General features: G+C 44.1%; 1 non-coding gene across 1 annotated transcript; it reads left to right on the forward strand.

Annotated features, from left to right (window-relative positions):
* Positions 1-4,594: 4,594 nt before the first annotated feature.
* TRNAA-AGC lies at positions 4,595-4,666 on the forward strand. The gene has a single exon. It is a non-coding gene; the product is annotated as a tRNA-Ala (tRNA).
* The last annotated feature ends 7,064 nt before the right edge of the window (positions 4,667-11,730 follow it).

An 11,730-nucleotide genomic window follows, 5' to 3' on the forward strand; every position in this document is an offset into this window, starting at 1 on the left:
GAGATAAGGCAAGTTTTGCCGTTTCCATTTCATAGGTAGCGGAACAGAGGATCTCGGTTATAATTGCCTCGTGCATGCTGGAGTCAGCATTCAAACCCAGTTCTATTTTTAAGAATCGCTGAAAGGATGTAAAAAGCAGCACACTATTCCTGAAGAAAGATGAAATTTGTTGTCTATTTTTAGTCTGGTGAAGATGAGAACGTGTTTACCCGTGCCTGTCAGAAAAGCAATGTCGAGACTAATTTACAGATTCCAGAAGAAAATGTTTCCCTGACAAGTGGTCAACATTGCTTACAAGAGAATTAGAACAAAATTATACCCAGGCTGTTGTATAGGTGCAGGCGGTTTTGTTCTTTGTTATTTGATGATTTTTACTTTCAAGGAAAATCCAAAGACAGATTGTAGCTGTTCACAGTTCTAATGGTTTGCAGAAAGGAACAGCTCCAAATTCTTTTTTTCTGCTAATTGTCACGCGTCTCCTCTTGGAGACATGTTTATGACTAGATTTAAATCTTAACACAGTCTATTAATATTTCAGATTTGGCATCAGACACATTAAATAGTATTATTCATGCGAACCTTGCCAAAAGCGTTCTATAAGTCGAAACTTGACTAAATTAATGTAGTCCTTTTTGATCATTTGAGTCATTGTATATAGAAGTTTTGCTAGGGACTTTGGAAACGGTTTACTTCAAATTTTTCACCCAATTCATATGTTCTGGTCTATGAGTTGGGTCCCCCTTCCCCATCTGCCCTCTTATGGCCAAAAGCCGCATCACTAAGAAGAAGCAACAGGAGCTTAACAACAAACAGGAGTCTTGTTCAGTTGTTTTTTTTTTTTTTTTTGCTTGGCTTGTCTTTCCCCCCAATGGTATTCCTGATGAACTCTGACTTGCCCTTGCCTTTCTCCGGCTTGCTGGGGTTAATCACTCTTACCTGTGTCAATACTCATGTTCCCTTTATCACATTCCAGTGGCACGATTGGTTTAAATGACTGCGTTCTGTATCAGGCAATGGGCGTCTTGAGAGTTGTGTATTTTGTTCTCTTCAACATCCAGCGGAATTCCTAGCATAGCCACGCAATAAAGATTTGTTGAATTGGATTGACTTTTCCGTAGGATCTCAAGGACTCCGAGTTCTGCCTTGACTGCGGTTTGTGAAATCGCTACCTGCCATTACAGTCAACGAGCACTGAGCCCTCAGAGCTGGAAAAACTCAACTGGATGTATCTGATTTGTAAAGCATCTTGCACATATCCCCAGCACTTAGGCAGCTAATGAGTGTATACAGAATTGAAGCCAAGCCAGATAAAAGTAGAATCAAAATTAATATTTACAATGACTACCCGCCCATATGCATGTAATTGGTGGGGCAGCAATCCGTGGGGTATGTGAAAGGTTTAGATATATTGGGATTAGTTCATGGTCTTTGAGTGGGACTGGGTCATGTTATTAGCCAGTTTCGTAAGGATCAATCAGTCTTCTTTTGACACGAAACTATTGAGCAATTAATTTGAGGGTGGAGTCAAAAAGACTTCCTGACTGATTGGATGTGGGTGTCACAGATGAAAGGGTCAAGGATGCTTCCAGTGTTTCTGACCAGGGCCACTGGAAGGATGGAGTTGCCATCAACTGAGATGGGGGGGGGGGTTTGTGGTGAAGCAGGTTCGTGCCCGATGATCCGCAGAGTCGGTCCTATGCCCTACGCAGGCGCTTGGGACACCTCAGTGAACAAAAGAAGTAAAGATTCCAGCCCCCGCCTTTACATTTGCACGGAAGGTTTGGGACAAAAATGTGATCCATAAAAAAATGATATAGATGTTAGAAAGGGTAAGAAGTAGGAGAAAGTATAAGAGCAGGGAGCAGGGATCAAGAGTGCTGGTGTGGGGGTGCGGGAGCGTCTGGAAGTAGAACATTTCAAGCAGAGGAAACAATTCAAATGCACTAAGACACGTAGTGCCTGCTTGTTCCTCCTGGGAACATTTGAGCATGAAGTCCGTATAACAGAGTCACTCAGGGAGAGGAGATCTGATGGGCCAAAGGGCAGGTTCCGTAGGGTCTAGCCGATCATCGTAAGGACTTCGGTTTGTGCTACTCCGGTCCAAACAGGGCGTCTTTAGTAGGTTTCCTGCAGAGTGATGGCATGATCTGACTGGAAAGACTGCTCTGGAAGCTAGGTTGAAAAGAGACTCCAGGAAGGTAGAATAGACCCAGGTGGAAGCAGGGAGACTTTTAAAGATGCTATGGCAGAAATCCAGATGAGAAGAGGTTGGATTCTGGATATATTTTGAAAGAAGAGCCAACAGTGACAGAAAAGGGAATCAGGATGGCTGCAAGGTCTTTGACCCCAAGGATTGGAAAGGGGGAGTTGCCGTCAATGAAATAGGGGACTCTGGAGGAGAGGAGTTCTGCAGTGGAGGGTCACGAGTTGTTTAGCACCCCAACCTGGGACACCTGTTAGACGTCCAGGTGATGCCCGCACTACGGGAGATGGGAGGTCCATTGGGTGAGAAGCCGCAGGGGACACAGCGCTCCCTGGGTTACAGTTCTGGTGAGAAAAAGATGGAACCATCTGGAGAGGCTTGTGGTGTAGGGATTATACAAAGGATGGACTGTGCGTCGCAGAGGGCAGTGCGGGAATGGTTCAGAGAGTTGAGGCGGAAGTGAAGATGAAGTCAAATAGGGGCTGAGCAGAGCCTTGGGGGGTAGAGTGAGGAAGATTCCAGATGGCCTGAAAGTCTGGGCCTTTTCAGGGTGATTGACAGGCACAAGGATATGGGACATAATGAGATACACCTTGGGGGCTTCAAGACAGTGGTGTTGAGGCTTTGAATGTCAGGGGCTGGATGAAGGTGGGTATCTGGGGCTTTCTTTGGATCCTGTTGGAGGTGATCCAGGCAACAGGCTTTCCGTTGACCCCGCTGATGTGTTTAGAAGCCTCTGGGGAAGATAGAAGTTGCCCTAGCAGTTGCCCTCTATTGAGTCCTGTTTATGTAGGTAGAAGACATGGGATATTTGAGACCCTTTTATATTCAAAGCACTAGGCTAAGCTATGGGGGGCACAGAAAAGTCATGCGGGTGTTGTCCTTAAACTTTTTGTGATTATTCTATTAAAATTGAAATCATAGTCTCATCACAGTCTAAATAATGGCGGCCTCTGCCATTCTAATACATCTTAGAAGAATCCCTCAAAGAGGGCATTTTGTCCATGATATTCCTCAAGATGGCCGCTGTGTTTACGAGAACATTATTTGTATTATTTTATTTTTGTAATTTTTACTTATTTTTGAGAGAGAGAAACAGAGTACAAGCAGGGGAGGGGTAGAGAGAGAATGAGACACAGAATATGAAGCAGACTCCAGGATCCAAGCTGTCAGCCCAGAGCCCGATGTGGGGCTCGAACCCACAAGCTGTGAAATCATGACCCAAGCACCCAAGCTAAAGTCGGACGCTCAACTGACTGAGGCACCCAGGTGCCCCATGAGAACATTATTTTTTTTTTTCAACGTTTATTTATTTTTTTGGGGGGGGGGACAGAGAGAGACAGAGCATGAACGGGGGAGGGGCAGAGAGAGAGGGAGACACAGAATCGGGAACAGGCTCCAGGCTCTGAGCCATCAGCCCAGAGCCCGACGCGGGACTCGAACTCACGGACCGCGAGATCGTGACCTGGCTGAAGTCGGACGCTTAACCGACTGCGCCACCCAGGCGCCCAGAGAACATTATTTTTAAAGGCACTAATTGGCAGTCAGAAAATTCACGTTCAAGTTCCACTTTTTGGTTTACTAATAAATTGTGAATTTTCACGCTCTTTGTGCATTCGCTTTTGATGCCTTTTAATATCGGTATAATGAAATCTTGCTCACAGACAAATGAAAAATAAAATGTGATCATGCATGAAAGAAGTGTTATAAACACACAAAAAGGGTCGTAGAAATATAAGGTGGTATTCTCATGGTGAGAAATACTTAATGTTTTTCTGGATGTTTAATCTGTGAATACTGTGGGAGCCTCGAAAGCGCATGTTAAAACACTCAACAGATGCTGTGTCCCATCCACAGGAACTTGAGGAACCAGCAACGGTACTCTGAAAATGGCAATTCTTCTTAGATTTAGTAATACAAAAAAGAAAAAGAAAAAAATAATAATATTCAAAATAGAATTGTCATCGTTTGCTTTATTTAGCAACGTAGGCTATAAAGAATGAGTGCGACTTTAATATTTTTACATGCATTACAAGTTATTATGAAGTATTTTCTTTTCAAAGGAAAATTATAAACATCACAGGATTTCATTCTGGTTTTTTTCTCTTTTATTTTATTTTACGTCTTTATTTGCTTTAAGTAGGTAATGTCTGCATGGTAAAATACTCAAGTACACAAAAGCACAGAAATAAAAGTAAATATTTTCATTTCTAACTCCTAGGACCTCCCCCTATACACCCTCTGCATTATCTGCTCCCCCCTCCCCCCTCCCCTCTTCCCCCCAGAAAAGAAAACCTCCTGGCTATTACTATAACCAGTAGTTTTTTTTAAGGGAGAAAATTGCTGCTTTACTTCATGAAAGCAGTCTAGAAAGCCAGCACTATGGCAGGTGGGGATGTAGCTCAGTGGTAGAGCGCATGCTTAGCATGCATGAGGTCCTGGGTTCGATCCCCAGCATCTCCATTCTATTTATGTCCTGCTCAGGAAATACATTTCTTTGTGACAGCCACACCACATAGTACAAGGTTTTATTCTTAATGAATTTTAATCAAACACTTTAGAAATCAAAGGGAGCTGTTGTTGTTGTTGTTGTTTTAATTTTGATGTTTTGTTGTTCCATTTCACATGCTGGCTCTACCTCCCTAATGGTTAATGATAGGATTTGGTCATTAAATAAGGGATCGCGTGCAGTCACTATTCCAAATGGAAGGTAGATGTGGTATTGAGGACCCAGGCATTCTACTCTGTTTTTTAGTACAGGAACTAATTTGGCCACTCAGAATGAAGGGGAAGCAAGATTACAGATGGCGGGTAGGATGGGACCTATTATCCCCAGTTAATCCCCGTATGAGCCAGCAATCAAACACAATGTTGTCAAAGTCAGTTCTGGAATATGCTGCCTGTTGCCACTCCCTCCTGATTTTGAATCTACGGTAGTTTACGCACAGAACGACATCCCTCATGTTTGTGATAGAAATACTATCACATAGAAATACTAAAAAACAAGGAAAAAAAATCAAGCCACAGCTCGTTCAAGATGAGCAGGTATTCAGAGTCGGAACTAGCCACGTAGGCGACGGATCCCTATTCTGCAACTGAGCCTCCCAAATACTCTTCCTTTTATATTTGCACCTCTTCTCAACGGAGGATAGTAATAAGGACATTCATGTAACCTTTCTGCCCTGCCTGCTACTCAAGGCACCCGAGGCACAGGCTCCTAGGGCTGGAACCACTCTTGTTTTCTCTATTTTTATTGAAGTATAGTTGACATACAAGGTTATATTAGTTTCAGGTGTACAACACAGCGATTTGACAAGTCTATCCCTTGCACAGTGCTCCCCACAATAAGTATAGTCACCATCTGGAACCACTCTTGAGCGATTGCCTACTCCATCAGCATCCATTCTTGATGGCCTTGTTTCAGTTGAATTACCTTTAAGTCATGCCATCTGAATGCGTCTGAGCTCTAGTTGTAAATACACTTTCACTGAAAAAAAAAATGTTGATCATTTAGCACCTACCTACAGAAACAATCACATTTTGAGAAAATTTCCTATGCCTGCCTTCCATTTCTCGTGCCGTACTTTCAAGTTAAATTAGCTGGAAATAAGGGAAGGGACACTGCAAACACAAGGGCAAAGAAAGAGAAGAAGGTGTCCGTTAACCTCACGTGTCTCAATTGAGACGCAGAAGAAGCACAGTTAATGCGAGAGCTGTGAAATGTCACTATCATCACTGAGAAAAAAATGGTACGAACTGTGGATCATCTACAGAGATGAGCTGTTGGTAAAAGCTTCTCCAACAATCTTGTTTGCAAGTGCGGTGCAAGGAAACCCAACTCAAAGTGGCTTAAATGACAAAGGAATTCATTGACTCCGGTAACTGGAAGCCCAGATACACGACATATTTTGTTGCCTTAATCCATCGACCTTGGCTTCGTTTCCTTTCTTATCTCTCCGTGGCTCAGCCACATCCTCAGGCTGGTAGGGACTTGGATGCAACAGTTCCAGACACGTGATCCATGAACAACACCACCGTTGGATGACAATAAAATGCTTCTGGAAGCTCATTCTGAAGAGCGTGGGGCTACCTCTTCTCATGATTCATCGGCAAGAATTTTCGTCGGCCCAATCGCTGTCAAGAGGAGTGGATTTACCCTTGAGCTAGAACTCTGTTTGGAAGGCCTAATGGGGGATGGGGAGGGGACGGAAAGCTAAATAGACCACTGCCAATGTCGACCTGTTCTATCTCTTTCTGTTGGATTTTGCTGGGGGCAAGTACCATATTTTACTCATTCTTTATATCTGGCATCTATCCTAGTGGCTAGTAAATAGGAACAGCTGAACAAACGCCATTGAATAAATAAACTACTAAATTAGTACCTAGAAGGTGGCAACTCTGATCTCTCTTCGTCCTGTGGGTAAAAAAAAAAAAATCAAGTCCAAAGAATCCCTGGTTTTCTGATATGAAAAGGCAAAGTATTTGTAAAGGCAAATAGGAGGGGACAGAGGAAGACACAATCATAAATCAGGACTCAAATGCCATAGTTTACCCAGAACAATATAAATGTTACAAACTACTGGGGAGAACTTCGAGTGTGAAGGACAAGCCAATCATGCCTGCTTTGGAGCAACCTTTTGCTCCCCGATGGGTCCATCCTTGAGCTGTGTTTTAGTCTATTTCATCGCATTGGTGATGCCTTGAAGTTTCAGGCCACTGCTCTTTTAAAAAGTAAATCGTTCAACAGGTGGGCGTCTGCGGGAGGATCCCTCCTGTGTTTCATTGTAACAAAGTGAGCACTTCCTCCTTGAGGCTGCCTCCTCATTCCGATTCAGAAGAAAACAAACAAGCCTGACCTCCACCTCAGTGACTGCACACACCTGCAAGGGTGTTTATTGACCTGAACGTAACCGTGTTGCTCTGGGCCCAGAGCTTGCAAATTTGTCGGGCTGGCTCAATGTGTGTGGTTTTTCTTTCTTTTTATAATATTTGGATTTGAATGGCTTTAGGTGAGTCACGCTCTTTTGTTCACTAGAAGCTTCTATGTGACTTTATGCATTTACCTTACCTGCCTGGGCCCCCGCAGGTGTTGACCTTGGCACCCCAGACTAAACCACAGAAGGAAGCAGACATAAGGGCTGAGTTTATTTAGGTTAAATACAGGAAAAATACAAAGAAAAACAGATGCTTTTCCACCATCCGAGAATAAATATAATTTTTACCATTTTCTTTTTCTTTTTTTTTTTAAGTTTCTTTATTTATTTTGAGAGAGAGAGAGAGAGAGTGTGAGTAGGGAAGGGGCAGAGAGAGAGAGGGAGAGAGAGAATCCTAAGCAGGTGCTGCCCTATCATTGCAGAGCCTGACTGGGGGCTCGATCCCATGAACCGTGAGATCATGACTGACCTGAGCCAAAATCCAGATTCAAACGCTTAACCAACCGAGCCACCCAGGCGCCCCAATCCTTGCCATTTTCAATCATCACTTGCAGAGCTGTGTCGAAACCAGCATTGGAAGGACCTTCAAAGCTTGGTTATCCTCGTATCTGTCGATATAGAACCGTGACTTTGGATTGACCTGGAACTCCAACTTAGAACTTCCCTAAGACTGTGGTTCCTCTTCATAGTTTCCATTAGGTTGTCTGATTTTATTTTATTTTATTTTATTTTATTTTATTTTTTTAACGTTTATTTATTTTTGGGACAGAGAGAGACAGAGCATGAACGGGGGAGGGGCAGAGAGAGAGGGAGACACAGAATCGGAAACAGGCTCCAGGCTCCGAGCCATCAGCCCAGAGCCCGACACGGGGCTCGAACTCACGGACCGCGAGATCGTGACCTGGCTGAAGTCGGACGCTTAACCGACTGCGCCACCCAGGCGCCCCAGGTTGTCTGATTTTAGACAGAAGAATCATGTTTTCTGTACGTGCACTGAGAAGCAGCCTCCCCAGTCTGCCCCAGCCTTATTCCCTAGCATTGTAAGTTGTTTCCATTATTAACTTTCTTTCCATATTTTTTTCCGTATTTCCCATGTGGGTTACCCTGGTGATTTGTCTTCTATCATTCCTACACATCCATTCTTACTATCTTACATTCAGGCATCCGCTCAATGAATATTTGTTGAGCACCTACTGTGTGCCGGGCACTGACTGAACAGGGGTTTACCAGCCTTTGCCGAACTGATGGACGCTAACTTTGTGTGAAAAGCTCTGGAAAATGAGAACGGTTACTTTAAGTCAGCGATTTAAGGGAAACTTTGTTCGGGACAGATATAATACAAATCCTTACACATCGATGACATGTTAGCTACTCTAATTAGGGGGTAAGTGACCTGCTTTATCCCAGCCATTCCCTAGGTATCCAGAGTGACTTAAATATGCACTTTATAAATATTTTGGTTTTATTATAGATTGCCAGGAAAGTTGCAAAGACAATACAGAGAATTCTTTGTACAGGTATCCACTTTCCCTTATGGTTACATTTTATTAAAAAACTTTTTTTTTTAATGTTTATTTATTTTTGAGAGAGAGAGACAGAGAGGGAGCAGGGGAGGGGCAGAGAGAGAGAGAGAGAGGGAAACACAGAGAATTCGAAGCAGACCCAGGCTCTGGGCTGTCCGCACAGAGCCCGATGCAGGGCTCGAACCCATTAATAGAAAGATCATGACCTGAGCTGAAGTAGGAGGCTCAACTGGGCCCCAATGGTTACATTTTATGTAACTATAGTATAATATGAAATCCAGGAAACTGACATTGGTACAGTGTGTATAGGGTTGTTTTGTTTTTGTTTTTGTTTTTGTTTTTTTTTACGTTGATTTATTTTGAGAGAGAGAGAGAGGGCACAAGCAGGGGAGGGGCAGAGAAAGAGAGAGAGAGAGAGAGAGAGAGAGAGAGAGAGAGGGAGAATTCCAAGCAGGCTCCACACTCAGTGCAGAGCCTGACACCGGGCTTGAACCCATGAACTGTGAGATCATGACCTGCGCCGAAATCAAGAGTTGGACACTGAACCGACTGAGTCACCCAGGAGCCCCAGTGTCATTTTGTTACATGTGTAGGTTTATGTCATCATCACTACAGTTAGAAGAGGAACGATTCCAACACCACAGACATTTCCCTCTTGCTACCTGCTCCTCCCTCCAGCACCATAAACCTGGACAGCCACGAATATGTTTTCCATTTCTGTAATTTTGCCATTTTGAGATACTTACAGAAGTGGAATCATATAGGATGTGAGCTTTTGAGATTGGCTTTTGGTGCTCATTAAAATGCCCTTGAGCCCCGACCATGATGTTGGTACATCAATAGCTCATCACTTTGTGTCACTGAGTGGGTAGTCCATGGCATGAATGCACCAGCCTATGGGCTATTCAATTAAAGTTGCCGTGAACAATCATGTACAGGTTTACGTGCACAGACATTTTAATTTCTTTGGGATAAGTGCAATTGGTGGGTCATACGCTAAGTGTATGTTTAGTTTTTTAGAGAAAACGCACAACTGTTTTCCAGAGTGGCCGTGCCTTTTTACTTTCCTAATAACATGCTAGGAAAAAAAAAACAGAACATCAATTCTTTAGGAAACTGATTCTTGGGGCACCCAGTGGCTCAGTTGGTTAAGTGTCCGACTTCAGCTCAGGTTATGATCTCACAGTTCCTGGGTTCGAGCCCCGCGTCGGGCTCTGGGCTGACAGCTCGGAGCCTGGAGCCTGCTTCAGATTCTGTGTCTCCCTCTCCCACTGCCCCTCCCCTGCTCGCGCTCTGCCTCTCTCAAAAATGAATAAACATTACAAAAATATTTTTTAAAAAATAAAGAGAAAACAAATTCTTTTTTTTTTATTTTTTTTAATGTTTATTTATTTTTGAGACAGAGAGAGACAGAGCATAAACAGGGGAGGGTCAGAGAGAGAGGGAGACACAGAATCTGAAGCAGGCTCCAGGCTCTGAGCTGTCAGCACAGAGCCCGAAGCGGGGCTCGAACTCATGGACCGTGAGATCATGACCTGAGCCGAACTCGGACGCTTAACCGACTGAGCCACCCAGGCACCCCGAGAAAATGAATTCTTGATAAAGATGCTTCAAATGGGAAACGCCAATTTGTGGATAGATCATTTGTGATCATTCTGTCTTACCACATTATGTTCCTTTTGCAAGGTAGGACATCATAATCGAAAACTGGAATCTAGAAGATACAGAGGCTAAGTTGGAGGGATACGGGCAGGAGTGGACAAATCAGGCCTCGGTTGTTGACCTCACTCTATCGACGTGGACACAATTTGCGCGGGCATTCCAGATAATCAAGAGGCACACAGGGTGTTCTTCTTCCAAGATGTTGAAACAAGTTTTGAGTCTTATCTTCTTGCCTTGGCCACGTGCCTAGGATTCAGGAGGCAAATTCTTTCGGCCAGTTTTTTGGAAAAGAAAGTACAAGGATATAAGATCCCAGCAGCGAATGTCAGGGACAGCGGTCAAAGCCACTGGGTGATGGATGGAGAAGCTCCCTGGCCAGTTCCATCACTTTCCAGCTGTTTGGCCCATGTCACTTGACACCTGAAGCATCAGCGTTTTTTCCTGATGGCAACACTATGTCTACAATGGCAACACTAATGTCTACCTCATAGGATCCCTGAAAGCATTAACTGCAATTGGGCGTGTAAATCAGTGGGCATCTAGTTCCAACAAACACAGTTACCGTTTTGTGGGGGATTTGCTACATTCGAGGCACTGTGCTCACCCCCCACAGGGGCTTAAAACACATGACTACCTTCCCTTCTTTTTCATTTCTCTCCTTCTTCTTCCTCTCTCTTTTTTTTTTTTTTTCCTCCCCAAAGCTGGAAATATTATGATGAGTTTGTAGCTTTGTTCGTTCATTCAACAAACAGCTGTTGAGCAGTGACTATGTGCCAGGCGTGGTCCTGGGTTCTGAAGACACAAGTCTGACCAAGACGATGTTTATGTTCTCCTGGAGATCGTAGTCTAGTGAGGGGAGGCTGAGAAGACACAGGTGAGCAAATGCATATGTGCGATAATTTCAGACAGTGCTCAGGAAAGAGAAAAATAATAAAATAATAATAACGGGCAGTGTAAAGACACAGCAGTAGCTGGGACGGGATGGAGAGAAACACGGAGGAAACGGCGATGGAAAACCGTTGGAAAAGAGTTGGGGGCAGAGTGTGTATGAGTGAAAGGAACTCGATGTGTCTGAGGAGCAAAGAAGGTGAGGACGCCCATCATGGAGAGTGTAGAGCATGGGAGTTGAAGATCGACAGACTGGGCTTTCTAGGACCTGTTGAGAACTTTGGACTTCATCCTCAACGTGATGGGAGGGTTTTGAACGTCGGAATGACGTGATCTGATTTATGCTTTCCGAGGAGCATTGATTGTGCTGTTGGGAAAGTGGCTTGGAGGGGTGCAGCCGTCAAGGGCGCGTGTGCAACAGTGAACCAAGAGGCTATGTCAGGAGCCCAGGTGAGAGATGCCCGTGGCAGGCCCCGGATTTTCGTGGTCGCGATGGGGAAGAGAGGACGCCTTTGGGATA

The sequence above is a fragment of the Leopardus geoffroyi genome, chromosome C1, assembly GCF_018350155.1.
Source record: "Leopardus geoffroyi isolate Oge1 chromosome C1, O.geoffroyi_Oge1_pat1.0, whole genome shotgun sequence".
In the NCBI taxonomy this organism is placed as follows: Eukaryota; Metazoa; Chordata; class Mammalia; order Carnivora; family Felidae; genus Leopardus; species Leopardus geoffroyi.